Here is a 23,480-nt window from a genome sequence, read left to right on the forward strand (position 1 = left end):
ATGTTTTGGGATTTGTGTATGGATCTGCGAGTGGATAGCGATCTGCGATACATTTGCAAATCTGTATGAGAAGTTTTTTTTTTCTCACAGGCTGTGTGGCGGCTTATTTCTCACAGTCATATGCAATTTCTCAGTTTAACATGCCATGCTTTTCCAGTTGGAATCCTGCACATAATGGAGAATTATCTGTATGCAGCTATTTATCCAGCCTGAGGACCCTAGACCTAAAGGGGGAAATTTACTACGATGTGTATTCTACTTCACATGTGATGTTGCTATGGGCAACCAATCAGATCCTGTCTACTATCTTCTAGAGGGTGCTAAATAAATAAGAAGTAGCTTCTGATTGGTTGCCCATAGCAACATCACATGTGAAGTAGAATACACATCTTAGTAAATTTCCCCCAAATCCTGTGAGTGTTAAGCAGGGCAGCTTCTGAAGCTCTCCTGCTCATTACCCACAAAGACCCTCACCACTATTCATGAGTATGACTCACATTATGATCTGCAATTCTTATTAAGAAATTGTATTTACTCATGTATCATTATGAGGTAATATTGTGTTTTTATCTTGTTTTTATTTTGGGACTTCTTATAACAAATCTTTGTTTAAGCTAATTTTATGGAGCCAGAGGTTTACTTTTAACAAAGAAAAGCATTTGGATCATTTCTTTGCAATTCCAATTAAATTTAATTGCATTGGTATTGCAGGGAGGGACTCAGCATGCTGGGTGGTCTTGCCCTTGCAAGAGGGAGAAATATTTTTAGACATAACTGCAAGTTGAATCAGGCCCAACATACTGTATGGCACCACTTGCTCTTAAGGTGCGTACACACGGATATATTTGGCAAAAGATCTGGGTGTTCCCGACCAATTGAAACGACCAATCTCTCAAATCGGTCCGTGTGTATGAACGATATATTGGACGATGCGCATACCCGCCGGTCATTGGTAGAGGTCGATGATCTTTCCTGCATGCAGAAAGATCACAGACCAATCGTTAGCGATGTGTACCAATCGTTTCATCTGTATGCACGATGAACGATTTGGTAAGGCTAATTGACTGACTCCCACTCCCTCCACCATCATTAAAGATCAATCGTTCATATGTAATCGTTTGCTCAATCTTTCATCATTTGACACCAAATGGTTTGTGCAGGAGTTCATAGGAAATCATTAACGAGATGGAATCGTTGGCCAAATCTATCCGTGTGTACGCACCTTTAGTGGCTGGCAGGTAGTCCAGTAAATTACAAGTAGTTGGGCATGGAAACTTTACCAATGACTGATCCACAACAAATAGCTGTGTATGTTTAGAAAGCTACACATGTCCCAATAACAGTAAACATAATTTTCATCTGAAACAGCTGTTTGGTTCAGTTTTACTGCATACAGTATTTACTTATAAGGAATCTTGTTGTTCTATATTCTTGTATACAAGTACCTCGTTTACCAAGTTGTTTTTTGCCATTAGTCTCCCTTTTTTACATGAGGAAGGAACAACAGTCATATCTAAAGAACTAATTGATGCAGAATTTCAGCTCAGTACTTACCAAGGTTATCTAGGATAAAACCTCTTGGCACAGACCAGAAGAAGACTTTAATTTACCGTATTCTGGCAGGACAAACAAACCCATTTACCTCCAGCTTCTGCACCACTGCTGTTTTATCACACATAGCAGTTTATTATTTTGTTTAAGGACACCGTAATCTGAATTAATCTCTATTAGATGGTTTTGCCATTTAACATAAATCTTCTGATTAAACTTTTCTGAAAGCATCAGGCAGAGGAAGGTGTACACAGCTATGCATACTAAACACATTATTGTTCAACCCTTAATAGGAAAAATGCAGATATGGATGACATATTTTATTGCTGAACGAAAAGCATTAATGTAATTGTAATTTTATAAATAACCACCAGAGGGCCAGAGGGTTCTACGGTCAGGGTGACACTACCTCTCCACTTAGCAAAGCAGAAGACAGAAAAATCAATGTTGCAATTTACTAATGCCATCAAGAAAGTACTTTGCAAATGAAACCTTGGAAATGTTTATTCATAATGAAAATATAAGTCAATGGTCTTAATGCAAATACAATTTGGATTAATCCACTACTGATGATAAAAATATCTAGGTATACTCACACATAACTTCTAAGGTGTCATCTAAAATAACTGGTAAAGGTAGAATGTTAAACATAAGTGTTGTAAAACAGAGTAAGTGATGTTGAGTATTATTTTGTGACCATCCAGCTTGTCTTATCTAGATTTTATCTATACAGCTTTCTTTTACATTTATTATTCTAATTATTCTAACTCCATGCTATATTTTTAATTTGCACGAGTGTTCCGGGCCAGCTTAAAGAAAGGAAATCCTCATGAAGACCCTTATTCAGATCTGATCGCAGTACAAATTTGTTCTCAAAATGGGCAAAACCATGTGCACTGCAGGTGGGGCAGATGTAACATGTTCAGAGATAGTTAAATTTGGGTGGGGTGTGTTGAAACTGAAATCTAAATTGCAGTGCAAAAATAATGCAGTCAGTATTTACCCTGCACAGAAACAAAATAACTCACCCAAATGTAACTCTCTCTGCACATGTTACATCTGCCCCACCTGCAGTGCACAAGGTTTTGCCCATTTTGAGAACAGATTTGTGCTGCGATCAGATCTGAATAAGGGCCGAAGAAGTCACATACTGTGGGCAAAGAATGTTTTGTGCACACTGCTCCTGAGTCATAGGCAGATCCAAATGTGCCTCCCTTCGGGATGCAGATGGCTTGCAAACAGAATGCTAATTTGACTATATACATTTCACCGCTCCTGGTTTTTTGCCAGCAAACAAAAATGTCCTCACTATTAAGGGTACTTATACCTATGCTAAGTGCAAGAGCTAAGACTGTAATAGGAATCCTGAGACAGGGCAGCCAAGAGGAATGCCGGGCCCTGGTAAAATTTTGGGAGCGTGGCCTACGTGTGGGAGGTGTGGGCACCTCCCGCACTTACGCAACGCCCCCAAAATGTTTAGAGGAGGGTGAAAGAACACTCTAAAAACTGTAATCTCAGCAGCAGCACACACCTACAGCATGTACTATGCTGACAGCATGCTCAGCATGACCTCTCACGCTATCAATGAGACACTCATGCTGAGCCTGTTGTCAGCACAGCACAAGCTGTTGCTACCAGGGAGGGACGGAGGGGGAAGGGTGGGGTCGGACCAGGGCCCCTTCAGCAAGCCTGGGCCTGGGTAATTAGTACCCCCCCTCGGCTGCCCTGTCCCAAGATGACATCCAGAAACTCCCGTTTCACAGATAACAAAATGATCAAGATTTGTCAAGCTCAGAATGGCAAGGGTATATGTACACATATGTGTGTCTGCTACAGCACAAGTGCAGTTTGCTAACACTCACTATCTGTGGCTGCATTCAAAATCAGCACATTTAAGGTCAGACAATTTTTGCTAATGTTGTATTTGCATTAAGATACTGCAGTTTTACTTATTCTCTGTGATGCTGGGGATGAAAGACATCTGACATACCTACCTTTTTTAGGAATTATACAGGGAAATTATAATATTCATATAATATACTCATTCCATACTACTGCAGATAATTTGGGTATGAAATCCCAGCAGTCAGAATCTCGACGATAGCATCCCAAAAGTCAAAATCCTGATTAAAAAATCCCAGTATTTTAACCCTACCCCTTACCAACCCCTCCCGCAGCCTAATGCTAATTCTACCCTTAGTGTATAACCTTAAAACCAGTTCTTACCATTGGGATCTGTCAATATACTGACTGTTGGGATCCTGACTGCATCCTCTGCAGACAGTGAAAAGTTTCTTGCTTGTTCATTACCAGTTATTTTTAATGTTCACACTTTTTCCACAGCATTCACATTAGCACGGACAGCGTAATACTTAGCATTACTGCCTCACAGCACTGAGGTTATGGGTTTTGATTCCCACCATGGCCCTAACCGTGTGGAGTTTGTACATTCTCTCCGTGCTTGTGTGGGTTTCCTCCAGGTACTCTGGGCTTCCTCCCACATTCCAAAAATATGCTGGTAGGTTAGTTGGCTCCTAGCAAAATTAACCCTAGAATCAATGAGTGTGCATATACAAACTCCACACAATTTGACCATGGTGGGAGACCTCAGCGCTGTAAGGCAGTAATGCTAACCAGGGTAAACTGGGTGCAATAAAACCTGGTAAAGATCCAACCTGCTGCTGTATATAAGGGATACTCAACCCTTTGTGTGACAAAAAAGCAATATGTATGGTTTAAACAGCGCTTTTGGATCAACCAAAAAATAAATTAACAACCTCTCTCTTTAATCAATTCAAACATTTATTTATATAAAAAACAAAACATCCACAGGCCGGCAGGGACACATATAACAATAAAATATATCAATAAAAACTTATTTCATAAAACATGTGTTGCTGACCAATTTGTGAGTTAATCAGGCTAATTATCTATGCTTAAAGATCAAATCCAGTTTGCATTAACTATTTTGATACACACACTTTAGCAAGCATGTGTCCATTCATTAAGAATTGCAATTTGTTGTTAGGCATGCAAAGCAAAAGTTTGTTAGATGCAATACTATCTCTTGGCAAAAGATTAGTACCTAAAAGCAGGATATCTCTTTCTTAGATCACACTTAGATATAAAGTTCCGTTTATTTTTATTGTGGGTCAAAGCAAGCAGAACTGACAAGCCCTCATTTCCATATATCCAAACTTGAATTAGGCAATGGTTAGTGCAGTTTTATAAGCCAAGCATGGTGATTATACTTATACTTGTGGTTTAGGAATCTGTAGTCCACCTGCAGTGTATTGGAATTGCACACTACGGGTTGGTTCCCGGCTGCTGGCATCCCTTTGAAAAAGTTGCCAGTTTGGATGACGAAACGTGTCAGGATACAGAGACTTACTTATATCCGACCTTGGAGCATTACATACGAATACTCCCTTACTACGGCTTGCAAAGTTGTTGCTATCTGTTTGAGACTTTTGCCTCCCATACTGGAAGATAATTCCGGGACACCACCACCATGTTACTTCTTGGGATGCCTACCACCAGTCTGTGAGTCTGTCACTCAATTGGAAGACAGTAACATCATAACACAACGGCAAACTATCCCAGCATGGTTTATGGATACCCACTACTACAATTCCCAGTAAAGAGCTATGGAGGACAGGTCTACTCAGAATTACATGCAAGATTAGATATCAGTATATTGCCCGGTCCAATTTTTATCTTTGAATTTGTTATCTTTGAATTCTTTATATTATTCTATTCTCATATTTGTTTATAATTATTACATTTATCTAAGTGTATTGGTCAATAACCTATCGGTTATTTTATTAGGTGTACAATAAATATTGTTATATTTTGTGATACCCAATTGATCGTTTTTTTAAAATAGGCAAAAGGTACCATTTTTCATTTTTTCAACATTTAGCGCTCCACTTCCCTTCTTTTTTTTTGGCGCCTCCCCAATTCTGCAGCCTTATCAGGAATGTCCGGCTCCGATTGCAGGGGTCTCTCAGTCAGTGGAGTTTCTTGTGTAGTAAGCAATGAGTCTTGTGATGCATTTCCCCGCCTCCTCTTACGTCAGCGGCTTCCTCAGACAAGGATAATCTTGTAGGGCTTACTCCGCCCACTCTGGGCGTGTATTCATATTATTCCATCTGGTCTAGTGTGATAGCAATGTAATTCAGCGCATGCGCTGTCTTAATCATTCCAAGCCTCGGTTTCATATTGGCTTCCTATCACTTCCTGAATTGAAAGCATTCTTTCATCTAACCAGACTCTGTTTTTTAATTATGTCACTGAATAAAGGTGCAGCAGTTTATATTAACATACAACAAACAATAAATTCAGAGAAAGGAGTTATGCACAATGATGGCGTTATATCAAACTCCTTTCTCTGAATTTATTGTTTGTTGTATGTTAATATAAACTGCTGCACAGTCTATGAGGACACATCTATAACTTGGACCAACATTTTTTAAAGGATTGGTAAAATTTTCAATTTTTAAAAAATAATAACACAGTGGATGTACTGTACCAACAATAAATCCAACTACAAGTATTTAGCACTGATCAGGAAAATTAGCATTTAATCACTTTTTAAACCATATTTTTAAGAAACTACATTGTTAGTGTTTAATGATTGAATAAAATGTATATACAATTATGCACATTATTTATAGATATTCTCACATGTATACTTTCAAAATAATAATTGGAATACTTATAAGAATGAATATTACCATATTATAAAAACCATATAGGCAACAGCAACATCCACATGAAAACAAATATTTGCCTTTTCCATTGCATTTTTGGCTTCATGCTCCATGCCATGGGGGAACACATGCTTGTTGCTATGGGGGAGGGAAATGCTCGTTGCCACAGGGAGGTGAAATGCTCGGTGCCACAGGGGAGTTAAATGCTCATTGACATGGGGGAGTGATATGCTCCTTGCCAGGGGGATTACATGCCCGTTGCCGAGAGGGAGTTAAAGTCTTTGAGCGTGGTGACAGCTGGGCAGAGAGCAGTAGGCAGCCCGGCTATATTCAGAGCAGGTCTGTGGCTATTTAAAATCTTGCACTGGCTCGAGAGCTAGTGCGAGATTTGAAATACTGTAGCTGCAGACCTGCTCTGAATACAGTCGGGCAGCCTACTGCTCTCTGCCCGGCTGTCCCCGACTCCCCGCTACCGCAAGTGGCAGCACACAGTGAGGCGCCATAGTAATCAGGGAGCTGACAGCAATGGTGAAGACTCTCAGTGCCCTGATTACTATGGAGCCTTACTCAACTACATAGTCCGCATAACAGGATTGGTAACATTTTCAATTTAAAAAAAAATAATAACACAGTGGATATACTGTACAATAATAATAGATCAAACTACAAGTATTTAGTACTGATCAGGAAAATTAGCATTTAATCACTTTTGAAACCATATTTTTAAGAAACTACATTGTTAGTGTTTAATGATCCAATAAAATGTATAATAAGGAATTTAAAAATGTATATATAATTATGCACATTATTAATAGATATTCTCACATGTATTTTTTCAAAATAATTAGATGAATACTTATAATAATTAATATTACCATATAATAAAAACCATATAGGCAACAACAACATCCACATGAAAACAAATATGTGCCTTTTCCATTGCATTTTTGCAAAGACTATTTATTTTGTAAAGTGAACCCACTGGGGTTTTCACGTCTATTTCCCATAAAACAATATTAATATTTGATGGCATAAGTTTCTAATGAAATATATCGTAAGATTGCAAAGGATAATAGGTTAAATATTGTTGAATTTAAATGTTTCTTACATTGGGAGGCTCAATTATCCATCTGTTGTGACTGAGGATATCCTCTGGGGAATTGTTATACTGTAGCACTGCACAATGGGGGAAGAACAACCAAGCGGAGATATATGAAACAAGAGATGCAAACTGATTCTACTTCACAAACTGGGAATGATCAAACGGGCAATAATCATGACACAGGGAGAGAGGATTATGTAGAAAAAAAATGTGGAAAGACATTTGTTATACAACCTTATTAAAATATATATATAAAAAGACCACCTACAACATATCTGTAGATGAAGGAGAGCCCATTCTCCATCTTTATTAGGTGCTCTTGCCTGTAAAATTTCAAATTCACAGGCCGTTCGATTATCGATTGGGAGTGCGCATGTGCACGAATCATAGCACCCATGTGCAGGCCTTTTCTGCAAAACAATTCAGTGACTTTATTTTTTGCTGGCCGTACGCAAACTGATTGACAGGTGGAAAGTATTTGGGGGTGGCACCTGGCCATTCAATGGGAGTGTCAGGGGAAACACAGGCATGGACAGGTGTTTTTAGGGAGGGCATCAGCTCCGGCACCGAACAGCCTGTTTGGTACTTGTGTATTAACTGGGCTCCCATGTTAAATGCACCCCATTTTTTCATACCCCTGCTATCCAACTACGCATGGAGTTGATTTTATATAGTGTGGCGAGCGCAGCAAGCCACCGTACCCGAAGAGTGGCGAGCGGACGCGGTCTCATAAGAAAAACGGGAGCCCAGATATTACATAAGTACCGCCTGTTTTTCTTGCAGCTGCCGAATAAGTCCTGGGCTACACACAGACTGCACACAAAGGAAAAATCATTAGATGATGAGTGATTGCGAATGGACTTGCAGATAATCGCAGCAATTCACAGGTTAACAATGTGGGCGGGATTTCAATTTGGCGGAGTAGTGGCTATCTGAACGCAGGGCCCTGCGATCAGGTCTGAATAAGGCACTTAGTCCCTGTGACATACTTTAACATAAGCTAGAGTTGTGTTGTTATAATGTATCAATTAGTATTACAGATGTTATACTGTGTTCATTGTGGATTATCGTAAAATAAAAATGGTATTCCAGAGAAATCCACAGACAAATACAAATAGCAGCTGAAATCTTCTAGTTTCTGGACATGCTAAGATTTGAGGAGAGGTAACTTCAGTGCATCTACTATTGTTGTCTCCTAGACATATGGGGGGTGGGGAATGGGACAGATCTTATCTGGAACTGAACCTGGCTTATCTCGAATCCTTATTTCTACAGAGCCAATAGGCAGAGAGCACCACCCCTTGGACAGCCCTGGAAGCATACCTACTACCCTGCCCTCAATGAAAAGTGGTTGAATCTCCTGAATCCTACCAGCTTACTAGCGAAGAACGCATGATAAGGAGATTAATCAGGGAATGAAGGGCAAAGGGCTAAAAGAAGCAAATTTGTGTCATTTAGCCCAACCATTACCCAAGGACCCGCAAATCATGACATTTTGGGGGCAGGGCCAAGAGATGGTGCACCCCAGCCCTAAAACATGCAGTGGCTAGCTGCTTCCCCTCTGCCATAGAGGAGAGTATAAAATAGGCAAGTATTCCTGGAAGGTGGTGTCATGGGTAGAGACCTTTAAATTCCTTGGGACAAAAATCTCTCGCAACCACAGATGGGAGCCCAACATAACTTCCATTGTCAAAAAGGCCCAACAGCGACTGTTCTTTCTGAGGCAACTGAAAAAATTCCACATTCCTCAGGAGCTGCTGCAGCTCTTTTACACTGCTATCGTGGAGTCTGTTCTATGCTCCTCTATTACTATCTGGTATGGAGGAGCCAATGAATCTGACAAATGAAGCCTGCAAAGAGTGGTGAGGACAGCAAAGAAGATTATTGGGACGGACCTCCCCCCTTTAAGGGAACAATACTTAAGTAGGGTTAGGAAGTGAGCTGGCCAGGGCGGACAAACTCCACCCTGGCCATAACTTGTTTGATATTCTCCCATCAGGTAGACGCTTCAGGTCCATCCCTGCCAAGTCGTCAAGAACTGCAAAAAGCTTCGTCCCGATAGCTATTCAGCTATTGAACAATGTACTCTAAGATACTGCTAATCTAAACACCTAACTGCTCTATCTAACCTTGCAAATCATAACATGTGAATTGTCATTTGTATGTGCAACTGATGCAATGTATGTAGGTCCTGTTATCCCTCTTGTACCATGCTTGAAGCGGCACTGTGTCCACAAAAAATTCCTAGTATACGAGAGTATATAGATGGAGCTGGTCTCTTCATTGCTGGCACTGCGCCAGCGCCAGAATCTGGCGAAGAGACGCCCCATCTGACTGAGACGCGCGTGCGTCTCACACGCACGCGTGTCTCAGTTTCCCGTCGGCGGGAAAGGGGGGGCGGCGAGGCGGCGGGGACCCGGGGCGACCCTCACCGAGGCGGCAGGGGACCTGGGGGGAGCCCGGTTGTAAGGCAACGCGCGCATCCCCTTACGGTGGCTGGCAGATGGCGAATCTTCCGCCATCCCCTGCAAGAGCGAGGCCCGCTCCATCTGTACATGGCCAATAAAGTGATTCTGATTCTGATCCACTGTTTTGTTGAGTTATATGTCCACTACCAGATTTTTGGTAATTTTATGAGTTTGAATTGAAAATTTGCATTCTATTACATTTGCGATTTTGATGTTTTCTATGAGAAAACATCTGGATGTGATTCTGAATTTGAGATTTTTTAGTCTGCTGCAGACCAGCACTTTTATATTATTTCAGGTAAGCGAGCACACTGCTCTGGTTAATTGTTTGCACTTGCACTATATAACTGTACCTGTCCGTCCTAATGAAAATCTCTCTCTCTCTGTCTCTCTATATATATATATATATATATATATATATATATATAAGTAGAGCAGGGGTCCGGCACACACGATAGCGCCTCAGCGCTGAACGAAGCAGTGCTTCACTGGGTGCCCTCACTGAAGAATGTAGATAAATGTAGCTTTGGAGGTGCGGCACTCACAGCAGGAAGAATAGGCAGTATGCCTATTCTTCCTGCTGTGAGTGCCGCACCTCCAAAGCTACATTTATATATATATATATATATATATATATATATATATATATATGTGTGTATAGAAGGAAAGGGCACTCAGGGTCTCTCAGATGATGAAGCAAGGACTGTTTATTCAGTCATTAAACGTCCGTATATGTTTCGGGGTCTCCCCCTTCGTCAGGACAGGTAAGTGGTGTCCTGACGAAGGGGGAGACCCTGAAACGTAGACGGACGTTTTATGACTGAATAAACAGTCCTTGCTTCACCATCTGAGAGACCCGGAGTGCCCTTTCCTTCCACATGTATCTACAAGGGGCTGAAAGGTCCCTATTGCTGGCACCGGGGCACATTGTCCAATTTTGGCTACATCTAAGTCTTGTTGAGCCGGATCTATCTCTTGTCTATATGTATGTATACATATATATACTAGCTAAGCCCGCTCAAAGCAAAAGCTTTGAAAGCTATTCTGCTTCCTGAATGATTGTCTCTGTGTTTCTGAAAGTGTGATTGCCTTTGTGTTTCGGTATGTGTGAAAGAGAAAGCGTTGTCGAAACAGATGGCAGTGTTTCGGCGGTTACACACAGACACTATATATACAGGTCGAGTATCCCGTATCCGAATATCCGTTATCCAAATTATTCCGAAATACGGACATTCCAGAAAGTGAAAAAAATTTTTTTTTTTGCTAAAAACTCACTGGGGACATTTGTAACAGCATCACTGGGGACATGATATGTAACTGGCACTATATATGTGCAAGACAATGATTGCTTGGCATTCAAATTCAGTGCTGAGATAGTACACACATTTTGTTTCACGTTTTGAAACCTTGTTTTTTGAACAATTAAAATATATTTGTGTGTATTTTATGTGGTAATAAAATATATTTGTGTGTATATTATGTGTTTATACAGCATAAATGCAAGATACTTCAAAATACATCATTGAAATATTAAAATATTCCGAAATACGGAATAATCCGTTATCCAAAATTCTCCTGGTCCCGAGCATTTTGGATACGGGATACTCAACCTGTATATATATATATATATATATATATATGTATATATCTATATCTTGTGTTGGACCGGCACTCCCACAAACAATACAACGATGCTGCGTGCCTTTGCAAGGATCAGATACAAAGCAGGGGTCCCCTCGGGGAACAAGCACGTCACTGCAGCAATTTCTTATGAAGAAAAGATGTTTATTGAGCCTCGACGGGCCGTTTCGGGGTACAACCCCTTCCTCAAGAGACTTCAAACAGGTACACAAAATATCACCACAGTGTTACACATTTAAATACCCTCACCTTGCCGCCAAACACCTTCAGTCACGCCAGACACGCCTCCGCTGCACGTCAGACGGCTCTGGCGCACAGCAGCAGCATCATCACCTCACACACGATGATCTGCTGCCATGACAACCAGACGCCGGCCGACGACCCACTCCCTTCACCCAGACGAGAGCGCCCGCCACTCACACCAAACGGGAACTCCCTGTCCGGGAGACAGAGCGGGCTTGCAGTAGCCTGCGCGTCCACGCTGACACACTCACCGATTGCCTCCTCGATCGGTGCCGGCACCCAGAGCAGCTAACGGCGTCTCTCACAGGCCGCTGTCACTCTGCTGGTAGCCAGGCAACCCATCGAGTTACCGTGACGTCACCTAGGAAGCACACGCCCACGGCTCACACCACGCCAGCGTCGCTCCCATAGCAACGCCACAGCTGAGGCAACCGTGAGTGTAGATGTTACACACAGGGTTTAGACTACTATACAGCAATTTCATGGACACCATATAAAATAAAATAAAGTTAATCTTAAGTGGGCGATCAATCACCATCACCTGCGACTGAACTGTCTCTCACACAGCTCAAGCCACATAGATGAGTGGCCGCACACATCAGCTGGGCTGTCATCCCGGGTGCTCACACCAACCGGGTCGACAGCCCAGATGTCAACAACCCATGTGCTGTAAACAATCTTGACACCAATCATAAAAATAGAACATCACCAACAAGTCATGTATAAAATAATAATAACAAACAAGGAAAATAAGAAAAACATAACAAAAAATAAATGACAAAGACTAAATGAACAATATATAAAGTAAACATGGGTACAGGTAGGCATCAACATCATATCCCATTACATATATAAACCCGAGAACTAGCTTTGAGTGGGCACCAATCTGTCAAAGAACAGAACCACTACCAAGAGTTTAAGCATTCACATAAATGAACTCCATACCAGCCGCTCGTTTAGGCCATGGGGTGCAACTGTATTTAATGTAAAAATCCACTTAGCTTCAAGTCTAAGTAGTTTTTTGTACCGATCTCCACCCCTAATCGAATCGGGGACATGATCTATAATCTGATACTTTAAAGATGCTAAGGAATGGCCCTTTTCTTTAAAGTGCATCGCCACTGGTTGCTCTGCCACTTTACTGGTAATTTTCCCACCAGTGGAGGCCTTGATGGCCGAGCGATGCATCGCCATCCTTTCCTTGAATTTACGCGACGTCATCCCGACGTAGCATAAACCACAAGGACAGCTTACCATGTATACAACATAACGTGTATCACATGTAAGAACATGTCTAATGGAGAATAATTTAGAGGAGTGCGGATCTTTAAATTTATTGCCCGTAATCAGGAAGCCACAAGTGACACATTTTGGGCACCTGTAGCACCCTGGTGCTTTAACACTCGTATTACCTGCATTTATTTTATCAAAACCAGAAACATCTGTATGTACCAAGATGTCTCTCAAATTCCGTCCTCTGGTGTAACACGCCAGAGGGCGGATTTTTTTGAAGACCGGCAGATCTTTGTCACTGGCCAAAATAGGCCAGAGTGCTTTACTAGCAATAGGTACTACTGTACTAGATGTATCAAACTTGGAGATAAATGGAAACACCTCCCCTTGCTTTTTAATAGTAGGCTTTAATAAGTCACTCCTCTTTAATTTTAGTGCCCTCTCTTTGGCTATTTTGAGCGTATTGAGGGAATACCCCCTCTGACGGAACTTCTCGACAACCTTATCCAATTCTTGTTCCACTATATCATGGTTACTGCAGATCCGCATAGCCCTCACCATTTGCGAATATGGCAACCCCTTCTTCAATGGAGGGGGATGGTGGCTACTGGCCAATAACAATGTGTTACGGTCAGTAGCCTTACTGAACAATGATGTGCTGATCTTACCATCCTGAATGCTCACCGACACATCCAGAAAATCGATGTTACTAGCACTGGTTTTAAATGTGAATTTAATTGGAGTGTCAGCTCCATTAATTTCAGCCATCATCGTATTAAACAATTCAATACCACCATTCCAGAACATGAACAGGTCATCGATGTATCTGCAGAACGCCCGGATGTGTTGGCCATACCGATGTTGGAAAAAGTGCTCATGCTCAAATTCGAACATGAACACATTCGCATAGGCCGGAGCCACCGCTGCTCCCATTGCACACCCGGACGTCTGCAGATACATCTCGCCATTAAAAATAAAATAATGAGAGACAGTTCAGTCGCAGGTGATGGTGATTGATCGCCCACTTAAGATTAACTTTATTTTATTTTATATGGTGTCCATGAAATTGCTGTATAGTAGTCTAAACCCTGTGTGTAACATCTACACTCACGGTTGCCTCAGCTGTGGCGTTGCTATGGGAGCGACGCTGGCGTGGTGTGAGCCGTGGGCGTGTGCTTCCTAGGTGACGTCACGGTAACTCGATGGGTTGCCTGGCTACCAGCAGAGTGACAGCGGCCTGTGAGAGACGCCGTTAGCTGCTCTGGGTGCCGGCACCGATCGAGGAGGCAATCGGTGAGTGTGTCAGCGTGGACGCGCAGGCTACTGCAAGCCCGCTCTGTCTCCCGGACAGGGAGTTCCCGTTTGGTGTGAGTGGCGGGCGCTCTCGTCTGGGTGAAGGGAGTGGGTCGTCGGCCGGCGTCTGGTTGTCATGGCAGCAGATCATCATGTGTGAGGTGATGATGCTGCTGCTGTGCGCCAGAGCCGTCTGACGTGCAGCGGAGGCGTGTCTGGCGTGACTGAAGGTGTTTGGCGGCAAGGTGAGGGTATTTAAATGTGTAACACTGTGGTGATATTTTGTGTACCTGTTTGAAGTCTCTTGAGGAAGGGGTTGTACCCCGAAACGGCCCGTCGAGGCTCAATAAACATCTTTTCTTCATAAGAAATTGCTGCAGTGACGTGCTTGTTCCCCGAGGGGACCCCTGCTTTGTATCTGATCCTTGCAAAGGCACGCAGCATCGTTGTATTGTTTGTGGGAGTGCCGGTCCAACACAAGATATACTATTTGGTGAGCTGTTGCTGATCATTAGGGTCAAGGCACCCCTGAATACTTTGGACTTTTCAATTCAAGTGTGACACTACAGAGATACCGACACGTGTCGACACCGTGTTGATCATGGACGGATCCCAACAAGATCTGGGTCTGGGTGGCATCCATCTATCCGGGAATACAAGCTTACCCGTTGGTGAGACACTAAGCTTCAACCATGATGAGGTCTCTGATATTTTATTTGCTGAAACCCCTGGCAACTCCATTTTGGATGCAGAGGACGTTTATCACAGGTTGCTGAAATTACGTAAACGTGAAGTTGATTTTTTATTGCATGGACAATCGCTCTCTGATTATTTTCGTCAAAAATTAATTCCACGAGGCTTTCGAGTACACAATGTTCCGACCATTGGCAGAACCAGTCCAGATTTCTGCAGGAGATGGGTGGCGGTGCTGAACAAATGTGGATTGGATCTAATGCTATTGGTGATTGAGCAAGCTGGACGTGAGCTCAAAATCACTAAAGACAAGATTGATACATTATCCTCTGAGCACTCAGCCCTCCTCAATAGGCAGGAGCATATGAAGCTATGGAATAAACTCCAGACCCAATGTGACTCGTATAAAGCGGAATTACTTAAATTTAAGAGAGCGAAATTGCATACTGTACAACAGGATTATGAGGACAATTCTGTGTACAGGTGGATTGGGGGTCAGTCAGGACCCAAACGGAACTTTCAGCAAACCAGACGTGAGAACTCCTGGCGCAATAGGAGAGGCAGAAGGGAGACACAGAGATCTTCATCCGACAGTGATTTCGCCTGGCCAGAATCTGATGATCCATCAGCAGCAAGGCCCCCTTTAGGGGTAAGCACCAGACGAAAAGAAGGACCCCGTTTCAGAGAACCCGCCGAAGTGGGCAAAACGAGAGAATCTACAAGAGCAGGCAGCTCCAAAATGAACTAATTTTTAACTTGTCTTCAAGGACATTATCGGATAGTGAGCGACGGGTCCTGTGTAAAGGCCTATCGTTCATCCCGACTACGACCCATGACAAATTCGAATGGCAATGCAGCCTTCAACGAATGGGAAGGAACATGCGACTGCGTGAGTATTTTCAAGACTCTTCTTCTGTACAGAACACTGGTGTCATTGACAAATTCATTTCACGCCAACATCTGTCTAAATTTGATCCGGTTAGCTCCAACACTTCGATTAAGACTTATACCCGTCTGCTTGATGATTCGATCACCCGATTTAATGCGGCGACAGATGTGGTACATAGGAACTTGAACCGAGATGAGCAAAACGCTCTTAAAACACTTAGTCAAGACAAAAGTATCACTATCCGCCCCGCCGATAAGGGGGGCGGGATAGTGATACAGGACTTAAGTGATTATTGTCTTGAAATTTATCGACAGTTATCTGATGTGAAAGTTTATTGTAAATTGACAGCAGATCCTACTACTATGTTCCAGAATGAATTATTTGCAATTGTGGATGCTGCTGTTTTGGATGGGCTGATAAGTGATAAATGTGGGATAGCACTTAAACCAGCTTTTCCGGTCATTCCGGTCCTGTACACCTTGCCCAAGGTGCACAAGGACAGTGCACACCCCCCTGGCAGACCCATTATCTCTGCCAGGGGGAGTATTCTACAGCCGGTATCACAGTTGCTTGATATGTTAATACAACCGCACTTGTGTGTCCAACCGACATTCTTGAAGGACACAACCAACTTTTTGAATCATGTCAACTCATTTGATGACTTACAGTCCCATACCATCATGTGCGTAATGGACGTGTCTAGTCTCTACACGTCCATTCCGCATCAAGAGGGATTAGCAGCCATGAGGAACTTCCTGTGTAATTTAGACAACTTTCAATTTAATGTGGATTTATATCTGCAGTTGCTTGAATTGGTCCTCACCAAAAATTATTTTATTTTTAATGGCGAGATGTATCTGCAGACGTCCGGGTGTGCAATGGGAGCAGCGGTGGCTCCGGCCTATGCGAATGTGTTCATGTTCGAATTTGAGCATGAGCACTTTTTCCAACATCGCTATGGCCAACACATCCGGGCGTTCTGCAGATACATCGATGACCTGTTCATGTTCTGGAATGGTGGTATTGAATTGTTTAATACGATGATGGCTGAAATTAATGGAGCTGACACTCCAATTAAATTCACATTTAAAACCAGTGCTAGTAACATCGATTTTCTGGATGTGTCGGTGAGCATTCAGGATGGTAAGATCAGCACATCATTGTTCAGTAAGGCTACTGACCGTAACACATTGTTATTGGCCAGTAGCCACCATCCCCCTCCATTGAAGAAGGGGTTGCCATATTCGCAAATGGTGAGGGCTATGCGGATCTGCAGTAACCATGATATAGTGGAACAAGAATTGGATAAGGTTGTCGAGAAGTTCCGTCAGAGGGGGTATTCCCTCAATACGCTCAAAATAGCCAAAGAGAGGGCACTAAAATTAAAGAGGAGTGACTTATTAAAGCCTACTATTAAAAAGCAAGGGGAGGTGTTTCCATTTATCTCCAAGTTTGATACATCTAGTACAGTAGTACCTATTGCTAGTAAAGCACTCTGGCCTATTTTGGCCAGTGACAAAGATCTGCCGGTCTTCAAAAAAATCCGCCCTCTGGCGTGTTACACCAGAGGACGGAATTTGAGAGACATCTTGGTACATACAGATGTTTCTGGTTTTGATAAAATAAATGCAGGTAATACGAGTGTTAAAGCACCAGGGTGCTACAGGTGCCCAAAATGTGTCACTTGTGGCTTCCTGATTACGGGCAATAAATTTAAAGATCCGCACTCCTCTAAATTATTCTCCATTAGACATGTTCTTACATGTGATACACGTTATGTTGTATACATGGTAAGCTGTCCTTGTGGTTTATGCTATGTCGGGATGACGTCGCGTAAATTCAAGGAAAGGATGGCGATGCATCGCTCGGCCATCAAGGCCTCCACTGGTGGGAAAATTACCAGTAAAGTGGCAGAGCAACCAGTGGCGATGCACTTTAAAGAAAAGGGCCATTCCTTAGCATCTTTAAAGTATCAGATTATAGATCATGTCCCCGATTCGATTAGGGGTGGAGATCGGTACAAAAAACTACTTAGACTTGAAGCTAAGTGGATTTTTACATTAAATACAGTTGCACCCCATGGCCTAAACGAGCGGCTGGTATGGAGTTCATTTATGTGAATGCTTAAACTCTTGGTAGTGGTTCTGTTCTTTGACAGATTGGTGCCCACTCAAAGCTAGTTCTCGGGTTTATATATGTAATGGGATATGATGTTGATGCCTACCTGTACCCATGTTTACTTTATATATTGTTCATTTAGTCTTTGTCATTTATTTTTTGTTATGTTTTTCTTATTTTCCTTGTTTGTTATTATTTTATACATGACTTGTTGGTGATGTTCTATTTTTATGATTGGTGTCAAGATTGTTTACAGCACATGGGTTGTTGACATCTGGGCTGTCGACCCGGTTGGTGTGAGCACCCGGGATGACAGCCCAGCTGATGTGTGCGGCCACTCATCTATGTGGCTTGAGCTGTGTGAGAGACAGTTCAGTCGCAGGTGATGGTGATTGATCGCCCACTTAAGATTAACTTTATTTTATTTTATATGGTGTCCATGAAATTGCTGTATAGTAGTCTAAACCCTGTGTGTAACATCTACACTCACGGTTGCCTCAGCTGTGGCGTTGCTATGGGAGCGACGCTGGCGTGGTGTGAGCCGTGGGCGTGTGCTTCCTAGGTGACGTCACGGTAACTCGATGGGTTGCCTGGCTACCAGCAGAGTGACAGCGGCCTGTGAGAGACGCCGTTAGCTGCTCTGGGTGCCGGCACCGATCGAGGAGGCAATCGGTGAGTGTGTCAGCGTGGACGCGCAGGCTACTGCAAGCCCGCTCTGTCTCCCGGACAGGGAGTTCCCGTTTGGTGTGAGTGGTGGGCGCTCTCGTCTGGGTGAAGGGAGTGGGTCGTCGGCCGGCGTCTGGTTGTCATGGCAGCAGATCATCGTGTGTGAGGTGATGATGCTGCTGCTGTGCGCCAGAGCCGTCTGACGTGCAGCGGAGGCGTGTCTGGCGTGACTGAAGGTGTTTGGCGGCAAGGTGAGGGTATTTAAATGTGTAACACTGTGGTGATATTTTGTGTACCTGTTTGAAGTCTCTTGAGGAAGGGGTTGTACCCCGAAACGGCCCGTCGAGGCTCAATAAACATCTTTTCTTCATAAGAAATTGCTGCAGTGACGTGCTTGTTCCCCGAGGGGACCCCTGCTTTGTATATATGTATATATATATAATGTTAGGGTGTAGACCGCACTCTCACTGTGGAAGAAATAAGCCAGCGGTGGGGTGTCCTGTGAAGGGGTGCAGAGTGTACTCCGAACTCCAATTCATAGAAAAGTGGTTTCTCTAAGACAGAGACACAGGCACTCGCCACTTTATCCAAAAACAGTCTGATTTTTGGTAAAAAATAAATAAAGTTTATTTTTCAAATAAGCCAGCAGGTCAGAAGGTTTAACACATCACCAAACTAGTTTGGTGATGTGTTAAACCTTCTGACCTGCTGGCTTATTTGAAAAATAAACTTTATTTATTTTTTACCAAAAATCAGACTGTTTTTGGATAAAGTGGCGAGTGCCTGTGTCTCTGTCTTAGAGAAACCACTTTTCTATGTATATATATATATATATATATATATATATATATATATATAAAAGCCACGGTAAGATATGGTTAATCCAATAAGGGCACTCACCAAAGTCTCGTCATGAAAGATTTAATCTTGTTACATTACCAGTCAAAGTATATGTAGGTCTATGTACTGGTAATATACTTTGACTGGTAATGTTACTTTGGTGAGTGCCCTTATTGGATTAACCATATCCTACCCTGCCTTATAATTGGGACATACTGTGTCGCCTTAAAGGAGCACCTCCTGTATTTCACAATGCTGGCCGGGAGTGCGGAACTACAAAATTATATATATATATATATATATATATATATATATATATATGGGATATATATAGGGCTGGCATCAGAGGGGTGCTGTGGGGACAACTGACCCAGGCCTGGCCTCTCTGACAGAGTGGAGGGCCACGGCCCCTCTATCGCAAGCATGGCCGTCCAGAGCTTGTGGCGCTGCCGAACACTGGCTGCCAGCTACTGCGCTTCCTATATTTGCCCTGAGCATCTCAAAGTGCAGCATCCTGTCCCTGCCTAGGCCCTCCTTAGACTTCCGTTGCCTGACTCGTCTGTCCACCTCAGTGCCTGTGTGGCGTCCCACCCACCCAGGACTGCTGAATGGAGGAGCTATGCGCTGCTCCAGGCCCAAGGGCACCAGAATGGATTACAGTTGCATCAGCTGCGGGGCCGCAAAGACAGCGGGGACAGAGGAAACAAATATGACTGTATCACAGATGCTGAGGCAGAAAGAAGGCTGCAGGAGAGGTATTCCGGAGACCAGAGCAGCGAGGAGCAGCAAGGCACTCTCTTTACAAGCATAGGAGCCGAGTGCCAGGTTAGTAAACTACCTTATCATTTCTGATGATTAATGATTTCTAATTTATGAAAACCTAACAAACATAATACAAATGTTTGCTGCAGTAATGTAATATATTATAATATATATTGTATGCAAATATTTGGTTTGTTATCTACCAGATGCTGAAAAGCTATATTAATAATCATTGCATGAGTCTGCATGAAACAGTGTTCTCAAATGTCAGGCCACATCAGATGGTAGCCATCTGCAAAATCTGCATTTGGCACTGTTGTTCCCATTTATTACATCAGTGTTATTGGCCCCCATTCACACATACCAGATTTTTGCAGGTAGAGATCACTTTTTGCATTTCTCTGGGGCTTAACCTTCTTCTACCATCCACCAAAAGATAATTTGTTTTCGTCAGGCAGCAAGGCCCCTGGCAATTCGGCTTGCTTATTGCAGAATCCACTATACAATTGAAATGTGCCTTTAATAACTTCCACTGGGAGTAGGTCCCAGATTTTCACATACAATGCCTTGCCATGAAAGGTTACATAGGTTAAAATTGTTGTTATCCATATACAAACAAATAGGATTTTACTCCACAGAAATCAGTTTTATTCCCAAAGCATTTGCACTCTAAGGATCATTTGCTTTGGTCAATAATTATGCTTCTGCATAATGTTGAACCAGCCCTCCAAAGCATGCATATTTATACTGATCAGTATGTGTTTTTTACTTGCATCATAATCTTTTAGTTAAACTCAAGAACTATAATTAACTGCTCTGTGAATACGACAGCCTGATATTATCAGAAGTTCTTTTTCTATTTTTTTCCACACTACATCTGTTATGGGGTCTACAGAGATCCTACACTGTCGTATAAATAGTATATATATAGAAAACTGCTGGCATTTTCTTGGTAAAGTAAATGCATCTCATCATTGCTTTACTCGTACATCAAGAACGCAGCTATATTTTATAAATCCTAACAAAAGAAAAAAATAGGAGCACAACGGATACATTTATCAAGAAGAGTAGAAAAAAAGATATATATATATATATATAGTCAGTCTAGTGTGGACTCGCACTCGCTCCAACAAGAGATTAGGGGCTAGATTCTCTAAGCTTCAAAAGTGATAAAATGGAGAGTGATAAACAGCCAGCCAATCAGCTCCTACCTGCCATGTCACAGACTGTGTTTGGAAAATGTCAGACAGGAGCTGATTGGCTGGCTGTTTATCACTCTCTATTTTATCACTTTTGAAGATTAGAGAATCTGGCCCTGAATGCTCAGGTGCCTTCTGTGTGTATCAATAGGTAACTTGTAGAAATCAGCGGCACTCAGAGACTTGTTCAATAGGCAAAACTTTTTTATCCCATGAAACAGGTGCAACAAAAAAAAAACGTTTTGGTGTGTATAACCCCTTTTTCAAGGTGCAGAACTGCATGTACAAACACATTAAATAAATATATATCCTAATATCTAATATAATAAAAGACTAATGCTGTTCCTCACCTCTCTGGGGGGAATTCAAATGTTTTGTGCGACATCAGTCAGTAGATAATGGCAGCCAACAGAGCTATTTAAATGTTGCTTCGCTCAAGTGCACACAACCACTGGTGCTGAGATTACTGCCAGTCATGTTGTACTGTCATCTTGACAGGCTGCTAACTATTATATATATATATATCAGAAATTGCAGCAGCACCCCAGCATCTAAGGCTGTATCTAAGGAGTATCACTGTGAGTGCATTGGAAACATATATATACATAATATGTATATATATATATATATATATATATATATATATATATAGATATATCTATATCTATATATAGATATATCTATATCTATATATAGATATATCTATATATATATATATATAGATATATATATATATCTATATATAGATATATATATATATATATATATCTATATATATATATATATATATATATATATATATATATATATATATATATATATATATATTGTATAGTACAAGATCGCACTCCATCCACCACAGTGCAACTCCCAGGGTGTCATCCAGAATTGGCAAGCAAATTCATGTGTATAGAAGAAACAAGGACGCACTCTCCAGGTTTTTTAGATGCAAAATAAAATCAGCTGTGTATTTGATAAATCATCAAGGATAAAGTAGCATGGTATACTCAACGTTACGTAGCGTTTCAGTCCATCTAGGGACCTTCATCAGGAGTTGAACAACATGGGCATCAAATAATAAGGCACAGCATGGACCACACAGCAGGTTCCTACAGCTATATATATATATATATATATATATATTTATATATATATGTGTGTGTGTGTGTGTGTGTGTGTGTGTGTGTGCGGTATGCCAGCACTCAGCTCCAGAATAAACAGATGGGCCCCGTGCCTCTGGTAGTGACCCGCCACGCTGGGTCAAATCATAGGTACTGGATGGCCACGGCACTAGGGACTTTATCAAAGAATCCAAACAGACAGCCGATTTATCTGTTAACGTTTCAGCCTTTAATGCAGGCTTTTATCAAAACAGCTTACTTGTTTTTGTAAGCTGTTTTGATAAAAGCCTGCATTAAAGGCTGAAACGTTAACAGATAAATCGGCTGTCTGTTTGGATTCTTTGATTAAATCCCCAGTGCCGCGGCCATCAAGTACATATATATATATATATATATATATATATATATATACACACACAACAATATTGCACCATGAAGAGCTCCTTTTGTTTCCTTCTCTCTCTCTCTCTATATATATATATATATATACATATATATATATTTTTTTTCTTTGAAAATAGTGTATCAATAATGGCCAAGCTCATTGCCCCCCAATTATTGTCTCTGTCGCTGAGTGCCGCACCCCTGGGTGGTATGTGTGCTGTTTTATGAAGGCACCAGTGCCATTTGACTTTGTTTGCATGATTGCCAGACCGTTGGAACATGTTTTCTTTTATTTGGCCTAGATATGATGAAACATACAAATTGGCACAAAAAAAACGAAAAAATATAGTGTCCACCATTTTCATGTTGACTTTTATACTGTTTAGCCATTCCATATTGACTTTTTCCCCATGTTGACCTTTTGTAATGTCTACCATTTGGTGTCAACCTATTGAATATTATTTAACTATAGAATTATTGAACCTCACCATGTTTATAGACCCTACTGATTTTATTGATTATCATAACGATGCCAAAAGTCTTAAAATCAGTAACCCTATGAAAA

At 41.8% G+C, this 23,480-nt stretch overlaps 1 protein-coding gene across 6 annotated transcripts in view; it reads right to left on the reverse strand.

The window, feature by feature from the left end:
- The window catches only part of CACNA2D1 (calcium voltage-gated channel auxiliary subunit alpha2delta 1), a 657,865-nt gene that overhangs the window by 430,487 nt on the left and 203,898 nt on the right, over positions 1-23,480 (reverse strand). The window lies entirely within an intron of this gene.

This window comes from Crinia signifera, chromosome 4 (genome assembly GCF_055691185.1).
Source record: "Crinia signifera chromosome 4, ASM5569118v1, whole genome shotgun sequence".
Classification (NCBI taxonomy): Eukaryota; Metazoa; Chordata; class Amphibia; order Anura; family Myobatrachidae; genus Crinia; species Crinia signifera.